The following is a 19810-nucleotide window of genomic DNA, read 5'->3' as shown; positions in this document are numbered from 1 at the left end:
GCTAGGCAAGCAAGCCTTCAAAGAAATTATTGAGATGCAGGGTTGTTTGAAGGGTATCACCATATGTTTGCTTTGGAAGTAGAAGTTGAAGGCCACCAGAAATCAGTTTTCCTGTGGGTTGCTATGGTAAAGTATGACTTATTGTCTTCCTTCAAGAAATAGAATGAGAAGTGGGCATCTGAGTGCTTCCAGATGCCTTACTCTAGATAATTGCCTCTGGTTACATAGAGATTTCATTACAGAGCAGAGAGCCAAATTTTGCTGCTATTAGGCTTAGTCTGCTTAGTTGAAATATAGGGTTTGCATTGTCTCTATGGAAAAACTGTAAGGAAATGTGTTGCTGCTTCTCTGCTCTGTTCAAAATTAGCTCCTTTAGGTTTTGGGATCCAGATTCCCAGTACTTGCAAAGCTGGCTAGACGAGACTGCTCTCTCCTGTGTATCTTCATGTCCTGTTATGTGCCAAATGGATGTTTTGACTAGTGAGCTCAGTAGTCTCTAATGTTTGTTCTCCCTTTCCATGTTTTTGTGAAGTTGGCTTTTTATATGAAGCTCCCCTAGACCAGCTGTTGCAATGCGCAGGCTATTCTGAACAATCTCAGTCTTTTTCAAACCACGCTATATATTTTTTCCTTTTATTTTTTTTTTCTTTTTCCCTGAGTGTTCACTGCTTCTCTGCTGGCCCATTTGGTTTTGAAGAGATGAACACAGAATCTTACAAATGCCTGAAACTGTTTTCATGACTTGCTCTGTGTAGAAGTAGTTGGATAATCAGTAATGATAAATATGTGACATCCATAACCAGTTTGTACCTTTCCCAGTGTGGAATCAGCTGTAGCTCTCTGATTCACAAACCGGGAGTGGATCACACCTTTCTGGAGTGCCTGTAGAGAGCGTGTGTGTAGGAGGGCAAGGTGGAGGTAAGCAATGTGAGTAGGCTATTTTGTCCCGATCTGTATTTTCAGAGATGCTTGGGCTTCCAATAGATGACCTCATATACGAGGGTGAAGGTTCTGTGGCTTTTTTTCCCTTTTAGTTGGAACCTTCTAGCAACTGTGCATCCCTGTTAACTCTTGCTGTGTTTCCAAGGCTGGACAATCATCTACAGAGACTAGTGGTGTTTTCTGTAGATGGAGTCACAGTGCCCTTCAGGTGCAGCCTAAAAGGCAGGTTATCCTCATAGGAAATGCAACCAGCAGTTTGCACTTCTCTCTGCATCAAGCACATGCCAGGAAGATCAGTAGATGGCTGGTAGGGGCCCTTTAGGTAGTATGGCAGCATTCGGCTTGGCTGTGGATTGTCCTGCTTGGAGTACAGAGAGATGGCATTCACCTCTCATGGGCACTGGGTTCATTCACATCTCTGCCACAGGATGACACACACTGCCATCTCAATAAGGCAGCTCTTTTGAGATGTTTTGCTTGCCCTGGATGCTCCTGCATAGAGGCGTCGGCTCCTATTGTGTTAATGTGCATCTCAAGAGTGCTGTGATATTTACTCTGTGCTCAGGATGGGAGCTCTTCTAGCTTCCCCCACCTACTTCACATGCAGATGCATACACTTCAAGCTGTCCAGTGTATCTCAAGAGTGAAAAGTATTTGCTAAAAATATTTATGCAGAAGTTATTTATGGCCTGGCCCACATCAACCCTGTGGCAGCCGTTACACAATGTCACACAAAAAAGCCCTTATCTGGAGGAGCACACATCCAGTTTTACAGCCCACAAGTTACCAAGAGGCAATCCTACTGACTTTTTAATCAAAACCAAGGAATCTGGGGCCTGGACATTCAATTTAGGTGTCAAAACTCACCAAGCAGGCTCTGCCAAGCTGCTTTCTCATGCCTCCCAATTCAGAGGGGAATCTAGTAGAGAGGATCAGAAAACATTGCACTACTCCAAGACATGATACTTTTCTCCCAGAAAGCTGGGGGTAGGCAAAGCACATATTCGTAGCTGGAATTTAGCTCAAGGTTAGAATTATTTATCTGTATGTTGTAGAAAGCACTGCAATAATCTGTGGAAGGGGAAGGAGACTTGCTCCTCCTCTGATGCTGGGCACAGAAATCAGATTTGGATCACAAATGCACTTCACTGCTAGAGGTCACATCTAACCTAGATGGTGTTTGGCTCAAGCTAGTAAGGTATGGAGAGTCTATAAAAATCTATAAGAAAAAAATTATTCAAAATTCAGTGCAAGGGAGGTCCAGCCTTTTGTTCTGGACCATCTCCACCTTCATATAGCTCTTCTGAGTACATTTATGGTCTTCAGCGGCCTCATGGGTGCTGATCTTTAAAGGTCTGTACTGAAGTTTCCAGCTTTGCCTATTATGGCAAGGACATAAGAAGTGAGCTTATGCAGGTAAGAAAGCAGAAGATGCTCTCAATGTAATGACACTGGTGGGATGCAAATGTGCTACAGGAATGGCAGGAATATTAGCACTTCCCTTCCCAGATGCTCAGTACCAGTGCTCATGAGTCAGTGGTGGTTAGAACATAATTCCTCAGTTTGCTTATGAGATGGCAGAAGGGGGGAAAAGCATTGAAAGCCTTACTGATCTCAAGCTAGGATTGCGCACATGGGTTTCCCCTTCTTCATCAGGCTACTTGCCTTCTCCAAGAATTCAGATTGGTTTGACATCCTTGTTTTCATTAAATCCCTGGCGGCAGGTCCTTATCATTTCATTACGTTTGGTACTAATGACTGGATACTCAGTAATACCTTGCATGTCCTGGCTTCTGGAAAGGCTAGTCCCCAGAGCATCTCTCTGCCCTCTTCTTAAGATACTGTGTCCTTTTTCACTCCTTTAAGACTCTGCTGTCGTCTTCGCTTCCTGGAATGCAATCACTAATGGTTCAGAGATTTAGTTCAGCTAATTCTTTGAACACTCTAAGGGGAATTGCAGTAGCCCTTGACAGCTGGAATACATGTTTTTTTTAAGTCTGGATGTTTCTGTAAATCATTCTTCCACTATGATCTTTCAGAGTAACCTATTCCCTTAATACAGATAGCCATCTTAATTGCTTATTAGAATTTACTTGTTTGTGAAAAATATTCATTTTGAGTACTTTAGCTTTGTCATCGTGGGTATGTTTGGTTTTGGGGGTTTTTCTTGTGGGCTTTTTTTTGTTTGTTTGTGGGGTTTTTGTGTGTATGTTTTTGTTTGCTTTCTTTTTTTTTTTTAATTTTTGTTTGTTTGTATGTTTGGTTTTTTGAAGGTTTTTTTTTTTTCCTTGTTTGCTTCTTTTCCCCATTAAGATGTTGAGATGTTGGTAACACCTTTTGTCACAGCCGGTTCCTCTTTGTCGTCTTGCACTTCCACCTCCCTTCTTGTGGATGGCCAAACCAAAGTGCTGCTTCCTCAGGACTCCTTATAAAAAAAAAAGGACAAAGAAACCTTCAGGAATGGAGAATCAGGTGGGATATACATGCTGGTAACACCTGCTCTTGGAAGAATCTTCATGGGACTGTGGGACTTAATCAGCAGCACTTGGGTGCAGATGGACAGCTCTGAAAGAAGCTTGTGCCCTGTTATACATTTGCTAATTTTAGTACTGTTAGATCTGCCTTGGGCAGATTACAGCAGTGCTCAGCCAAACCTGTCTCTGTGTTATCTGGGTCCTCCAGGCTGAGGACAGCAGCATTTGTGGAACTCCCACCAAAGAGCCAAAGTAGCCTCATGCTGCCCCAGCTGTGACCAAGCCTACACTGCAGCCCTGCATAGCTGGGTCTGCCTAGTAGTAACACTTGGTTATTATCAGAAGCAAGACATTGAACACTTGGTTATGGAACAGCCGCTTCTATGTCTCTAAAGGGTAAAAAAAAACAAGAAAATGTTTTAAAAATCCTCAAAATCATAGTTTTAGCTTATCTGATTTTGGAAGGATTGTCTACATTAGTTTACAGTCCTTGGGATAGTAAAGCCAAGTGTGGATAGAAATCCATATGCACTGTAATTGACAGTGAATGCAGGTAAATGGAGTTTGCCCATATAAGAGCAGCCCATGTCTTGCAGATACCTTATGGTTGTATCTACCTGTCTTTAAAACTAACCTAGCAAGAGCAGGGCCATGCTCAAGCCAAACTGCCTCTGTCTCACACTGCTGGATGCTATCTCTAGTGGCTGCTGGGGCCAGGAGCTCTTAGACAAAAGCACAAAATTTATACAGCAACCAGTCTTTTGCGATGCACGCACTGCGAGTAATGGTTATTCGTGGTGTCATAAAGTTAGAAATCACGTAAGACCACTCCTAATCATCTGCTGCTCTTCATCAAGTCGCTGAATCCATGGAAGAGCCCAGTACAGACATGGCCCAGCAGAGTTTGGAGAGCTGTAGCCGAGAAAAGCCCAGCAGGAAACAATTTCTGAAAGTGAATTTTGTGTAGAAAACCACAGAAAAGGAGCATCCTTAAAAAAAAAGCAGCTGCTAATAAACACTCGATATCCAGCATGGATATGGAGCTGGCAACCAGAGAGCGGTTTCAGACATAGCTACAAACTTCATGTCTTCCCCAGTTTCTTCCAAATCCTTCTGCAGAAAGTATAGGTGATCTAACAATCGGAGCCAAACTTGTCTCTCCCTACCAACAATATCCCAGGTAATGACACCGATTTGAAGAAAATCCTAATTAAGACTGAGTTCTTAGATGCAGTTGTAGGCATTGGAATATCCAAATAAAATAGGTTTTGAAATCAGTAACTGAGCAAGCCCTTTAATGCAGTCTCACCTTTTTCACAAGTCAGTTGGGATGGATTTTTGTTTGTTTGTTTTGTGTGTTGTGGTTTTTACTCATTCTACTCAGTGGTGTGAACGAGTGGCTTCCAGCCTGCCTGGAACATTCTTTGTTAATCTTTGCACAGATGCTCAAGACTATTTATAGGCTTCAGTTTTCCTTTAAAATTCATTTATGGTTCCAAATTATTTTTTTAGTTAACATTACTATTCAAAGTGTCTTTCCTGATGTTCTTTTCTGAGTACTTGAGAAAATGCTAATACTTACTTATCAAACCATCTAGATGGATTTTGAGTTTCTGTAAAATATTTTATATATAAAACCAGAAAAAAAACATTTTTCTATCACTTGATCAGAACCCTATTTTCTGACCACAACAGTTGACCATCTAAGAGTTTCCAAATGGAAATTTGATTTCATTTCTGTGATACTAAGGAATTAAACTCCATTTGCTTTCTTGGATTATCTTGGATTTTAGCAAAAGTTTCTCAAATTTAGCAAAGATGGACTAGCATTTTAGAACTATAAGATATTAATATATTTTCTTAAGCTTAAAGGAATAAAACTATATAGTGTTTTCAAAGGTTTTGCTTTCCATACAGCTCAGCAATTGCAAATATCTAGATATCTCTGTTCCCTTGCTACTGTTTAAACAAAGACCTGTGTTGTTATTAGTTTTCCAACTAAGAGCTCTTTTAATAGTCACTTACACAGGCCATAGATCACAAAATATGAGCTCATATGCTGATGAATCGTTGATTGTTTCCAAAGAGTTTGTAGGCAACACAGCTTTAGAAAGGAATGTGGAGCAACTATTTTTGCTTCCATTATTCATCCATTTCTTTTTCCCCCAAATAGCCTCTTTTCAGTTCCAAGGCATGTGCAGACTAGAAATAGCATCAGCCCTGGGGAGGATTTTCCTTTACAATTCACTCAGACATTGATTCCCCAGTTTAGGGTGTCTGTTCTCAGCTTTTCAGAATAGCATCTCCTTCCCTTGCTCCATCCTACATGCCTCTGAGACAGTGGTGACCAGGAGAGGGATATTCTCAATTAGGCCAAACACAGTCAGAACAACCCCACTGCTTGTCTTCCAGCCAGCAGATATAGCAGGACTGGATTTTTATTGATTGGGATAGTGCAATATTCCTTGCTTTATGCTTAGTAGTCACTAGGGGGCAAAGCAAGTCTCTGTAGAACAATCCTGCAGCCCAAAGGGAGATTACCTTGCTCTTGCCTTTGGCTCCTGAGGATCTGGTGTGGAGTACTGTCTGCAGGAATAGAGCTGACAGTCCCAGCCTGATTGCTGATTTACCAGGTTTGGGACACAGTTAAGTTTGCCCAGAGACAGCAGTTCTCATGTAGTTCTGCTTTTGGAACACAGAGTTGGAATCTTTGATACTATTTTGCTTGTAAAAAAACGTGTTATAAGGTCAGGGTTTTTGTAGTCCAGAATCCATCCAGTCATGCATCTTGCTGCTAGGGGATGCCAAGGAAAAAAATACATTAGGCTGTTTTACCCAGAATATCCTTCCAGTCACCTGTGGATCACATAGCTCAAGATGCAGAGCTCAGACCTTTGTAGATAATATGTAATTTTCTTGAATTTCTGATTGTTTTTTGCATCCCAGTAGCTCTTATGGATCTGCAGTGCTCTTGCACAGAAGGCCCAGAGTTTATTTGGCCATTGCAAGGAAAAAATACCTCCTTTTATCTCTCTCAAGCACACTGCTGGGCTGCTTCATACCATGCCCCTCCAAGCTGATTCCAGAGGCAGCAAGCTGAAGCCACTTTACATCCTTGACAAGCTCACTGTGAGTTCTAGTAGCTCTGCCATGTTCTCACTTTTATTTTCACACACTCCTTCTCCTGGGGTGAAAATCCCTAATGTATGCAGTGGTTCTGGCACTTATTAAGTCATACATCCTGTGTGGTAGATCAGGAACCACCCCTTGAATCCACTGTGAAGCTAACCAGGGAAAAATTGACTGAGAAGGCAGAAGGTGGCATTGAGAGTATGAAATTTAGAGATGACAACTGCAGGGCAACACATTTTTATTCGCATGGCTGTGTCCTCAACATATAGAGAAAGTGCACCTAAGCCAGGATAATAAAAGGTGCCAATGAAGCCTTAAGTATCTCGTGTGTAGGGGTAAAAACTGTTGATGCTGTCCCCAAGTTGTTTTCATGTTAGTGGATACTAAAATACCTTTGGAGAGTACTTAGGTAGCAAGCAGCCTTGACTCTGTAAACTTTAGATTTGTGTTGCTGGACTTCCTGATTCTTGGCATCTTGATGAATATCCTGAAATTAGGAGCAGAAATGTCCAAGCATTTCTAAAATAAGTGGTAGACTTCAAGATCTGCTGACCAAAAGAAACTCCAATCCAGAATGTTCCATTTATTACTGAAATGTTTTAAAAAGCCTTTTGTTACTCTTCACAGACCTGAAAACCCATTTTTTTTTTTAATTCTCTATTTTTTCCCTGATCAATTTGTCTAGAGGTTTTTGAGTACCAAGATTCACGGCAATGTCTGCAGTGAGTCTCCACTGCTCCATGCTCTGCTCCTAGTAAGTCCTGCTCGCATGGAAGTGAAGTCACTGAGCCAGCTTATGTATCAGAAACACTTCGGCTGTTGGCAGGTATGCCTGGTGCCATGGAGGTGGATTGAGCTCCAGGTGGGAAGAGCCTGATCTGACAAGGGATTTCATGAGCAGTAAGGTTTCCCTTTCTAGAGTGCCAGTATATTTTTCCCTGTATGGGAAAGGCTTTTCAGTCCATAAGGCTTTAACCTGAGATGGCGAATCAGCTCACAAGTGGCACCTCGGGCAAATTGGTATATCCAACCCTAGGCTAAAATCAACAAAGCCTGTGCTCAGGCCTTGCTGCTGAGAAGTGATAATTGCTTTTTGAGTTGTGCAAATATCCCACATAGAACTATTTAGCTGAGATTTTTCTTTTGTTACCATGAAATCCCTGAAAGGAACATGGTGCATGTAATGGTCACAACAGAAAGGAGGTTGTAAATGTCAGGACTTTCCAGATAATGGGATTGCAGATTTGCATCCGTGGGCATCTAGCTCCACTTGGCACTCTCAGCAGAGACTGGTGAACTATCTGTGGGCAGCATATGATGCCCATGTGATGCAGTGTGGTGCCAGAGAATGCAGCAGTTGCTGAGCCCCTGGCTAGAGCTACTCTGCTTTTAGGAAAGACCAACTCTTCCAGTCCACTCTAGGAGTCCCACGAAAGTCAATGGGACAATGCGTTTTATTTTGATGTATCCACATTTGACCTTACTACAGGAAGAACAAGGATCTGAAACAATTTTAATTTATTTTATTTTTTTACATTTAAAATTAGGCATCTGAATGCCTGCTCTGGACTTTTTGATTGCTAAGCAGCCACAGCTCACACTGAGCATGGGGGTAACTAAGTTCTCATCACTTCTGGAAAATGGGCCATTAAATAGGTCATTAAGTATAGCATTAGCTGTCTCATTTCAGCTACCCAGGCTGAAGAAATTTGGCTGTTGAAAGGCAGACAGAGGCTCAGATTAGCTCTGGGCACAGGCTGGCTGATAATACTGTTGTTTCCTGCTGCACCACAACAGCACAGGCAGCCCGGGAGCCTTCAAAAACATACCATGAAGTCCTCACTGGCATTTAATAATCCCCCTTCTCAGGGGGTAACAGAACTTTTCTTAAATCATGTTTCTAGAACACAGAGGAGATCCACAGTTCCATAGGATGTCTGAAAGTGGAAATCAAAGTTTTATATTTTCAGATCATAGAATGGTTTCGGTTAGACAGGTTAGCCCTGTACAACCTGGCCTTGAACACTTCTGGAGAATGGGGCACTGGTCACTGACTTGTGCCTCGTTCAGGTTGGAAGGTCATTCAGACAGTGGTTCTTGGTGTCCTGCTGTGAAATGAGCTGACTGCTATGCCTTTAGGAGCTTGCCTGTCCACAGGAGAAGGACCTTGGTTCCCCACAGATGCGATCTCCTGTGAATGTTAGAACAGCCATACTGCCTCAGTCTGAAGGTCCATCTAGACCAATAGGCTGTCTCTAGCAGTGATAAAAGCAATGCACACTAAAACATGTGAGAAGTTGGCAAGGATGTATGACTCTTCTTAATGCAACTATTTTCTGCTCAGGAACTGCCAGAGCCAGAAAGTTTCTTTGTCTTCAGTAACTCAATGCATTTTTCTTTCATGAATTTTCTCTGTCTTCCTGGCCCTCATATAGGCTTGTAGCTATCCACAGCATCCTTACACAGGGATAGGCTAAGTGAGTCTTAGAAGTGAATTGGAGAGAATGGATATGAGAAACAGTTGGAAGCAGCAGCAGAAGGAAAGACAGCTCTATTCTGGCTTGATTTCTCCTTGATGCAGCTGTAAGGAGGCCTTTTTCAAACATGCTGAGTCTTTGACACAGCTTTGGATTTGCTGAACCAGTTTTTGAAGAATCGGGAACATACAGAAAAAAATAACACATTAGTAAGGTATTTAGCATGCATGGAACTATGGGATGACCCCACCCAAACCCACATATGTTCTGTAGGTCCTGGAAAAAAAGTGAGGGCTCAAACAGCATCATTGTACTGCAGTGAGCTTGCTTTTTTGAAACATTTAATGATAAATGTTTAAACAGCTGCCCTCATAGGATTCAGGAAAGGAGAGCAGTAAGGCATTGTCTTGTATTAAAACCACAACTGGACCCTGGCCAGAGCTGAAGAATTTGTAGGTGACATGAGTACGTTTTTCATGCGTTTTGCTGAATCCCCTGCATGGCAGAACTTTCTCTGTGGGAGATTTAGCCAAACAGTCTGAAGAAAAGAAAGAAATGTGGACAAACCAGCTTCTGTGATTTATTGCCTCAAAGCCATTCAGTAGAGAGTGTCGCAGCTGGTCATAAACTACATACTTCCTACTTCAGTGGAGGGGAAGAAGGGTAATGGATGCACATTTTGCCCAGATAGAGATCTCTATTCTTTAATTCATCTCGCACACTTAGGACAAATGAATAGTAGTGTTGATCTTATCCCACGTATAATTTCTTGTTTATTTTTATTTTTTTTTTTTCTCAGTCTTCCCCCCCCCTTTTTTTTTCCACTCCCTCCCAGGTCAGGTGAGGTTTACAGAAAGAGAAATAGGCCCATCCCATACTCAGCAAGATGGGAAGTTTCTCATATTAGCTTTATGTGTGGCTGGAGTGTTGATAAAACTTACAAATCAACAACCTTGGAGATCAAGGCAGAGCAAACCTTATTCATCTCATATCCTTAGTAACCGTAATGCCTTAGCTGGTGTGATCCCAGATAATGCAAATACTTGAGGAGTACTGAGTCCTTATCTTTTACTCTTAGTACTGCTGTGACTTTTCCTCCTAAATATGAATTGAGATTACAGATCCATTAATTAAAACAGTTGTGAAGACCTGAGTGTCTGTATTAGTGTTTCAGTTCAGCTCATGAGCTCGCTTTAGAAAGTTGGTTTGCACTGTGGTGCCATCTTAAGGATGCTTGAATTAGTGTCCCTTTGGAAGAAATTTATCTGGAATAGGCCTCCCTTAATCCATTCCAGTCGCTACTGGGAAATCAGTCCCCTAGGACCAGACTGTGGATCACGTAAATTGAAAATAATAAAATACATACCCAAACAAAACTAAAAATACAACAAAACCCCAAAACAATCCAACAGTGAAATGCATTTACTGTGAATGTCAAGTCCTCAGCAAAAGTTTTCCTGGTCCGTGGCTCTGCTCCTCTTAGTCGATCCTACTTGCTAATGCAGACATAGTCATAGAAAATCCACAGGTGATCCTCAGTGAATTTGAAGGCTTCATGGCTAAGCAATTCCAGCATAAACCGTAAAGTGACAGTATGAAATTAAAATGAGTCAGAGGCCAGGTGTGTTGTCTGTCACCTGTCTGCCCTCGAGCCATATGAAATGCAACTTTTTGTGTTATGACAGGTAGGAATTGTGTAAAATACAGATAGTCTTTTTGTATTTCCATGTAAATAAATGCTTATTTGTACAATATGTTGATTGTTGGGTTTGGGAAACCCTCCTTGAAAAGGAAGCAAACTTGGATTTCCTCTGGTGGACCTGTATGTGCCACAGGACTTGAAAAGCAGCTTTGCATTGTACAAAATTTCCTGCCAAAACATTTTCCACATGTCCAGAAAACCATTTATCATGGATACATTCATCCTTTGGGGTGTGATCCTGCCCATCTGCAGCACCAGCATCTCAGCATTGCTGATGGCTTGTCCTTCAGCATTGGGGAAAACAACCCACCAAGCATCACACAAGTGCAAATCCCCACGTCTCCTCACCTCCCACACCCTTCAGCTCCTCTGCCCATTCGGATGACTGTAATTACATCCTTCATTCGTCAGAGCTGCCTATGGTACAGTAATTGTAGCATTACGGGGGCAGAGGGGTGCAGCATGAGGGAGGCTGCACTGTCGGGAGTAAGATTAAGTGCTCCTCACCATTGCAGCTGGAAGTCTCTGCACCAACCCCACACTCTGACTGAGTGCACACACTTTGCTGTTTTCTGGTGACAAAGAAATCAAGTAAAATAAGCTGAGACTGATTCTTTAGAGAAGGAGAGAGGAGAAAGCAAAAGGGATGGGCTGACACGTCTGATCCTCACATGGCTGCTGTGTAGGCTGATGGACAGGTAGCAATGCCAAGCAGCATGTCCTGCTTGGAGTTAAGTCAGAGGATGTGGAGCTAAAAAGTCAGATACTGCCTTTGTCACCTCGCTAACTCCAAGGATTAAATGTCCTCCAGAAGTGAGCTGGGGGATCATTTTGTTCAAGTGTTGGCAAGGTCTCTGAGTTTACAGTACCAGATTGCGAAAGGGTTATTGATTTATTCCTTGGGACTTTCCATAAAACTACTGAATGCAAACTTCTCTCCCTTCAGAAACATGTGCACAGGTGCTAACACCCCACCTGATGTCAACCACCATTTCAGTAATGAGAGAATCATTTTATCCTCAATTTTTTCACCCGTAAGCAACCCAGTCACCATGAATGCTTAGAAGGTGGTTTGTGATGGTGCTGAAAATCAGAGCAAAGTTTGATTTCTAGCTCTGCTATGCTTTTTTTTTTTGTTAAAATATTTTATAATTAAAAAAAAAAGAAAAAATTATGGAAAAGGTCAATAGTTCTGATTTTTTGCCAAAACCTCTTGGTTGAAAGTTTACTTTCAATTAACATACGTTACTTCTTCAATAACCCACAGTTTTAAATGTTGTTTTTGCAGGACTTTTAAAGGAAATTATGGGCAATTAAAATGTAAAGGATTGTTAACAACTCTGACAAAATAATAACCTACCAGATATACCCTGTTCTATTTAATTTTTAAATCTGTGAACCCTGATACACTGGAGTGCTGTGCTACCAGCACGCAAGAAACCCATGCTCTACCCTCTCAGGTGTAATCTGCAGAGGCTGATGTGTGTAACTGTAGTTGGGTTTTGGCAGACATCTGACTTTAGAGGTCTACCCTTTTCCAAACAGCCTTGGTAGAAGCTTTGCCCTCTTCTTGTCCATTGGTTTCCCAGGGCTTTCATGGAAGAAAAACTGATGCAGAGAGAGAATTAATCATCCAGTTTTCCCTATGGACATGAGATCTGCATGTGGAAATTCCGTACAAACACAGCCCTTGAAACTCACCACACAGCCTTGGGATTTAACGACACATTTGTACTTAGCAAAAATAAGCAACTCAGTGAATATGAATAGTCATGGACTACTGATTTGCAACTTACATACCACTTCAGCAAACACAGTGGTTCATAACTGAAAGCAGAAATATGTTTTGCAACCCCTGCCAACTTCTACAGCCTAGGTGGTTTCCCACCTGAGTGCCTCACTGAGCTGTTTTTATGCTGTGAAGAGGTTACAGCACCATGCTGGCCATTATTTCCTTTACCTAACAGGTGCTGGTGATACTTTATTTTGCAAATGAGGCATTTCATGAACTATCATGAGAATAAAGAAGTACTACAGCTGAGGGAGGGGTAAAGTGGAAAGAATGGAGGGAGGGAAGGAGGGAGAGAGGGCAGAGAATTACTTTGCCGACAAATCCTCCACACTATTGAATCTTTGCTAGCATAGAAAAGAAATAAACACCAGAAAAGTCACGCTTCAATTCCCCACCATTGCATTATCTTTTTCCTTTTCTTTTGCTTGTTCAAAATGCCTACAAGTATGCTGCCCTCCTTGAAGCAGCCTCCTTGAAAATTCAGTGTACATTTCAAAGACCGTGCACAATATAACCCTTCGTGTTCGGCTTGGAGAAATATTTGTTGGGTGGAAAGGAAAAAGGAATTTATGCAGCTGATAGTAAGCAAATGTTTCACCACTGCCTGGTTAAAACACATGGAAAGTAAGGACAGGTCTTGATCTTGCTGGACAGGAGTTGCATCTTGTGACCTTAGAAGAGAATGGGAGCTGTTGACAGAGCATTGCAAAAAAAATCAAACACCCCAAAACCTGTTAGACGTATCCACAGATGGGTACGTTCACAATTGTGAGTGTGACAGTGCATGGAGATGGCGGTGAGGACAGATTGCTTCAGCATCTGTTTCTAGTCCTGGGCAGGGGTTCTGAGCTCCCTGTGCACAGTTGTGCTGCTGTTCCTAGCTAGTTTAAAGTGCTCATATGCAGCAACAGCAAAAATATCTCATGTTGTCTGATAACATCCCCTTCCTGCTCCCTTTCTTTAACCTCCTTATCCTCTCCAAACCTCTGAGAGTTAGGAAAATGCTCGTACATATGGGCACCCAAGGCCCAGACAGAGAGAACTAGAAACTGCTCAGATACTGCTGCCAGTTTGTGTTACAAGTTTGCTTCACTACACCCAGTGAAGTTACCACTGATGAAAGAACAAGAGGTTGTGTTTTTTTTCATTCCAAACTTGGTGACTTGATATTAAGTCACTTTTTTTTCCTTGGTTCCACACTCAACACAAATGCTTCTAGGACAGCGCTTCTGGTGAGCTGGCAGGAGAAATTATGATGAACTCACCACCCAGGTGACATGCTCTACCTGCTCTACATTCCTCAGGCAAATCAGATCAGGGAGGACAGCTGATGTGAATTGCCTTTTGTTTGCTGAGCAATGTACAGATGGGACGATTAGCTCAAATGAGTGGGTAGGACTGAACTTTCTTAACATACATTTGTTCTGTCCTCACTTCTTTTTATATGTTCTCAGGTGCCAAAGCACATTACCATAATGCTGAATATACAAAGTCTTAGAAAATTAGGATTAAATATGTGTATTTTTTGTAAGTTGAGACATCGTATAAAAGGGGACTCTAAGTTTAGTGTAAATAGCTATCAACCTACTTCTGTTTGTTTTTCTGTCCAATTGTCTAAGGGTGCTATGTTTCGTGTTTTAAAATAATACTCACGCTGATCTGATGCCAGGCGGCATCTCTGTTCTCAACGTACCCAAGTAGCATGTACTCATCTGAGGAGAACAAGACAGGTGCTTAAGTCTGGTGTTGCCTGAAGCTTCGATGTGCTACTTACTCAACATTCTGCCACTTTATGGCTAGGCCAGGGATGAAACACATCTGGATTTAGTTTCTTGCTTGGGCACTACCCAGACCAACTGGAAAGTTTTGCCATGCTCTTGTGGTTGGTTTTTTTTGGTGGGTTGTTTTGGTTTGGTTTGTTTTTTTTGTGGTGGGGGGATGTTGTTTATTGGTTGGGGGGGGGGTGTGGTTTGGGTTCTTTTTTGTTGTTGTTGTTTGTTTGTTTGTCTTTGTGTTTGTGTTTGGTTTTCAATTTCCAAACTGCCATAATTCTCTGAGTTAGCAATTTCCTGGGCATAATAGCTTAATAAATTTGAGTTTGCTTGACCCAGGACTTCAATTCTTCCATCTACATTCAGAGAAGATGGAAGACTTTCCCTAATTAAGTTTATTTGAAACCTCAATTTCATGCAAAACCTTACAATATACTCAGATTTATACATGTAGAAGAGGTACCTCAATTAGTGCTTGAAATAATTTCTAGGGAATGCTAATTCCTCACAATTTGTGTGACAAACTGAAACTTCTCCAGTTTTTGACTGATTCAGGCCTGAAGCTGTCCCACAGTAATAATTTCCTCATATTCTGAACTTCAGACTAAAATCAAATGTGACTTCCCTTGAAAAAAGTAAAAAAAAAAAATCCAATTATTAGTTCATTTTGAAAGATCACATGGAAATAAAAATATGGAAACATTGTTTAAATGGTTTAGAAAAACACCATTCTATTTTTGGCTTTACTAAACTGCTTTTCCATTTAGATGGAAACAATGTTTTGGTTCACAAGTAGTTCAGTTAAAATCTTCCTTTCAGCTGTCTTTGTGCTCCTCTCTGTACAAGACAAGCTCAGCAGAGGTTACAGAAACAAGATGAAAATCTACCACCATCTTGATCTGGGCAGGCAAAGCCTGCATCCTCAATTCATACTCTGAAAGATGTGCAGCTCCTGGCATCAAACTGCTCCTTTCTTTGATAGCCATTATCAGGAGCTGCCAGCTGATAAAAGAATAGCAGTTTTCCTGTCCAGGAACCTCTGAGGTAAGGTATTCATTACTTGCTTCCATGGGGAATAAATAGAGGAAGAGATGGCTGATTAAATAAAAAATGCAAGTTCAATACCAATTAAAACTATGCTTTCCATTCCAGGTACAATCAGGGAATTCAGTGTTATTTTACATCATTTTCGTCAAGAACATCACAATAGGCATAAAAAGTCTTGGACCTGAGATGAATGTATTTGTATCTCTACATGTACATACACACATATCTCCAAAGTTATTGTAAGTAATTCTAATATATGTGCATGCAACATTAAACCTTCTGTGTTTGTCCCACAAAGATATTTAGACCCTAATCTGTACTTAGGACCTAAGTTCCCATTGAAATCTAGAAGCATAGATAGGCTGCTTTCCAAATCCTTCTCTTGTCCTGCTATGGTGTGTGCATCATTCCAGCTCAATTAATCTGACCTGAGTGCTGCAGCTCCAAGCAGTGGTCTGCTGAGCCAGTCTCTGTGCTCTTTGAGATGAAAATGTGTAAGCAAAAAACCTGTCCCACCTTAGGATGGGCTCATATTCGGGTGGAGGAGGGCCAGGCTGCCTACACATGCCCATAAGGCAGCAGCTTCCAGTGGAGTTCAGGTACCTGGGACCTGACAGGCATTGTATGAGCATGTCCGAATTGCAAGTTTCGAAGCCATTGGAAAGCAGCGAGTCAGTGGAGGAAGAAGGAAAGGATCTGATAAATTCTTTATTAAAGGCTTGTTCCAGTTCTAATTAATCACATTCAATAACAATTCAATTAGTGCCATGAGTTAAAAATTACCAAGTTAACTGCATATACTGAGACGGACACATTCAAGGCTGCGACAAAAATAGGCTGGCAGAAATGAGAGACATTGAACATGGTAATGATCTCCTGGGATATTTCTGGAAATTGTTCATAGCTATTTTCCATGTCCTCATTCTCCAGATGCTTCTAGTATCAATTTCCTTCTCTGACCTAGGCTCTCCATGGCATTTCTCTCACTCATTTTCTAAGGAGCAGAGTGAAGAATACTGGTATGAGCGTGCTGGTGTGGTTAGTCAAGCAGACTGGAGCCTCTCTGAGAAACCCACTCTGTTTAGAGCTTTCTCTACACAGAACAGAAAAAAAACCAAATACTGGAGAAACCCTGGGAAGTGAAATACAGATAAAACAACAAGCAAAAGGCATATGATTAAATAGGATCAGTCTCTCTGAAAGTCAATGGTTCCAGCAGTTCAGGTGTCAGGCTTCAGGCTGCTGGATACCACAGTCATGTTTACCAATAGGAAATACACTGTACAGCATCTTCCCTTTGACTTCTATAAGCCATTTCTTTATGTAGTTCACCTCTTTTAGCTTTTACAGTTCTTTGAGTGTATTCACTGTTTATATTGCATTAAATACAACAGGAGTATGACTTGGCTTGTTGGATAGTAAAGTAGGAGGTCAAGCAAAAGTCATCATCCCAGGCTTTGGAGCATTAAAAAAATTAGTGACATAAGTATACTTGAGCAGAGAAACTGTTTTACAAAGGGGAAACAAGAAATATCAGACTAAAAATTCTCAGTGGTTCAATAAGAAAATAAAAATTAAACAATGGAAATAACCTGCAAGCCAGGACCATATTCTGCCCTGCATCTTTGAGATTAAACGGTTTTTGGTTGCTTTGCAAGGCATTTGTTCCTCTTTTTTCCACTTCGTAAGCTCCTTTGGGATGTGTCAGAGATGTTTCACCAGAGGAAAAGGGAGCACAGTCAGAATATTGTGGAAATATGACTTGTGTGCACACGTACACACGCACTAAGATATCCATGCCCGCATACCAGCAATGTGTCATTGCTGTCTCTAAATGTATCAGGCCGGTGGAGGTACAGATCCTGTTCCACTTGAAAGGTGACCTGTGGAGAAGATTCATTTCTTCTTGGCTTGCTGAGTCAGTTTTTCTTTACTCTGGTAGTGCCATCATGAAGATTCTTCATTCAGGTTCCACCATTTCTTTTAATTTCCAGAATCAAAACCACTGTTTTGTTTCAAAACAAGCTCGTCTTTCCTTTACCTGAACTCAGATGTCACTGCTCAAACAATATCTTACAGGAATGTAGACAGTCACCATTGTATTCAGTGCATCTCCATGTGGCACTTCATCAGTAAGACAATATTGACCTCTAATCTCATTTTGCATTGAAAAGTATGAACAAATTGCAGTTGAAATCAACCAGGACAATATATACAACATATACTATTTTGTGTAAATTAATCAGAGCTGTTTTCCCATATGTCACCAACCAGGAGACAGCTGGAGCAGTGTTAGTGATGGGGTTAATGTGCAACATGGGTATACCTACTGAAACAGGGTCTTTGGAGAGGAAAAGTGGAAAAATAAACCTTTAACCCTGCAGACAGATGAATGGTGGGAATAATTTCTTCAGCAGTGTCCCTGTGGCCCCCAGCACAATAGGTGCTGATGTGTTGTTATGTGATGATTCAATGTCCGTTCACCACAGGAAAGGAGTTTCTTATTAAGTTTTTTCTATTTGTCTTACAGAGGCAACTGCTAACTTGTTCAAGTCACAGCTGCATAAGCCTCTCTCTAGGATGAACTATTATTTTAAGGGGTGGGCACCAAGCAAGAAGGAGGCTGCAGAGATTCTCAAGGATCCTGGAGTAATTTAATCACTTTCTTCTAATGGCTAATAGGACTGCTGACACATGTGCAATCATAGCCTTAAAGATGGTGCTTCTGCACATGGGCTGGGGCCCTGACAGCACTAATAGCTCTTAATTGAGATCAGCCTCACCTGGGACCTCCACTTTCAGCCCTTGCTCTCTGGCACATGGATCTTATTTAAGCTCAGCCCAGCCTCTTCAGTTTTGGATTGAGCTATGCTGCAGATGAATGGTGGGTTATAGTTTGGCTATGGCTTTTCCTGGCAGTGAGCCCCACTGATCCAGATCCCAATTCATAGACTGGCTTCCTAGCCTGATACTGGGTATGTCTTGCTGCTGTAGACTTGCTTGGCTATTGCTGTATCTGACCTGTGGATTGGCTTCCTGGTTTGACTTCAAATCTGCCCCATCATCATAGATTTCTCTAGTGATCTGGATTTTTAGCTGAACCTGGCTGCTTTCCATGGCCTGCCTCGCTTTGGTGTTGTTCATGGGGTCCTGGTTGGTGAGACCCCTGTGCTACCAGCTGGTTCTCACAAATATGCATGATGTCTTGGATGCGGAGATCTCTATGCAGTAGTTGAAGACATTACATCTACTGTTTAAGCCATGGAATTGTCCAAGCAGTCTTCAAAGTGGGTGTGTTAAAAATATGCCTTTACTTTCAAGATTTTCTTTTTATTGTGATAAAAGTGGGTTAAGGCATATACCATTCCTGCATGCCATGCAGACTTTGTTTTAAGAAGTAGTTGCAGCAGCCTATTCTCAGCTGCTACCTCCTCCACATGCTCTTTAGCTGGGTGTAGTGCAGGAATTTGGCCCTTGACAGCAGTCTGCATTCACTGAAGCCAGCCTTGGCAGAGGGAGGATCAGGTCTGTGATCTTTACAAATGTTAATAGTACCTGAACAGGCTTAACCAAGACCCCATAGTATGCCAAGGCTATAAACCCTTTTTGGCAAGGAATACCTTTTTAGTGTGTATAGAGCACCTACCTTTGTGTGGTTCTGGTCATGTTTCCAGGTGCTGCTGTAATGTAAATACTTACTAGAGTAATATTCAACCTGCAGATGCCTTTGTTTTGCTTTTCATAAGCTCACATTCCAGAGAAGGCTGGAATTCAGGAGTTACCAATAATAGACCCTGTTCTAAAGGTGATCTGTTGTCACTGGCAGTACATAAAGATGGGCGAGGTATGTTGGCAGGTAGCAGACATGGTTGTTCTTGGGAATATTTAGCTAGGGTTGCTTCTGTGACTACCTGGAGAATTGTTTAACCCACAGTACCTGTCCTGCTTGTTGAAAATACTTAGAACTATTCACTAGTTCAGGAGGAACTTGCTCTCTGCACTTTTCATCTCAGACCTAAAAAATTACCTGGTTTTGGTGAGAAAATAGTGTCCTTTGCTTCCTACCTCTTTATAGTACAGTTTCTCTCCAACTCTTCAATACACCAGACAGTCTTTTGAGGCTGTTCAATATTAGCAATTAATGACCGGTGCAGCTGAAAATGGGCACCTCTGGCATTTGGGTTTTGAAGTTGAAATTTGTTCCTTGACTACTTCTTCTGATGAAAAGCCTCAGATCAATTTGATACATATTTTGTAGCTGTTTAATCAGTGCTTACTATATTATCACGCAGAAGGGACTTCCATCTCTGTTTACATGCTGTCAAATATATTTCACTACTTCTATATATACTCACCACAATATATACATAGATAGTACCCTGCAAATATGCTTACTCTTGGTTGCAGGTATTTTCCTGTTCTTGTAAATGGCACTGTTTGGGTGAATAAGCATTTGCAAGATCAAATACCAC

The 19810-nt window shown here is 41.5% G+C and overlaps 1 long non-coding RNA gene across 1 annotated transcript in view; it reads left to right on the top strand.

Annotated features, from left to right (window-relative positions):
* The first annotated feature begins 11 nt into the window (after positions 1-11).
* LOC133268191 (uncharacterized) overlaps positions 12-19810 on the top strand; it is a 35467-nt gene continuing 15668 nt past the window's right edge. Inside the window, exon 1 of the long non-coding RNA XR_009742982.1 lies at positions 12-126. This is a non-coding gene — a long non-coding RNA (uncharacterized LOC133268191). The remainder of the gene's footprint in view (positions 127-19810) is intronic.

The sequence above is a fragment of the Pezoporus flaviventris genome, unplaced genomic scaffold (assembly GCF_033815535.1).
Source record: "Pezoporus flaviventris isolate CSIRO_AGI_PZ_B2104156 unplaced genomic scaffold, CSIRO_AGI_Pfla_v1 ptg000013l, whole genome shotgun sequence".
Classification (NCBI taxonomy): Eukaryota; Metazoa; Chordata; class Aves; order Psittaciformes; family Psittacidae; genus Pezoporus; species Pezoporus flaviventris.
Note: the sequence above shows the minus strand (reverse complement) of the source record. Positions and strands in the feature narration are given on the sequence as shown.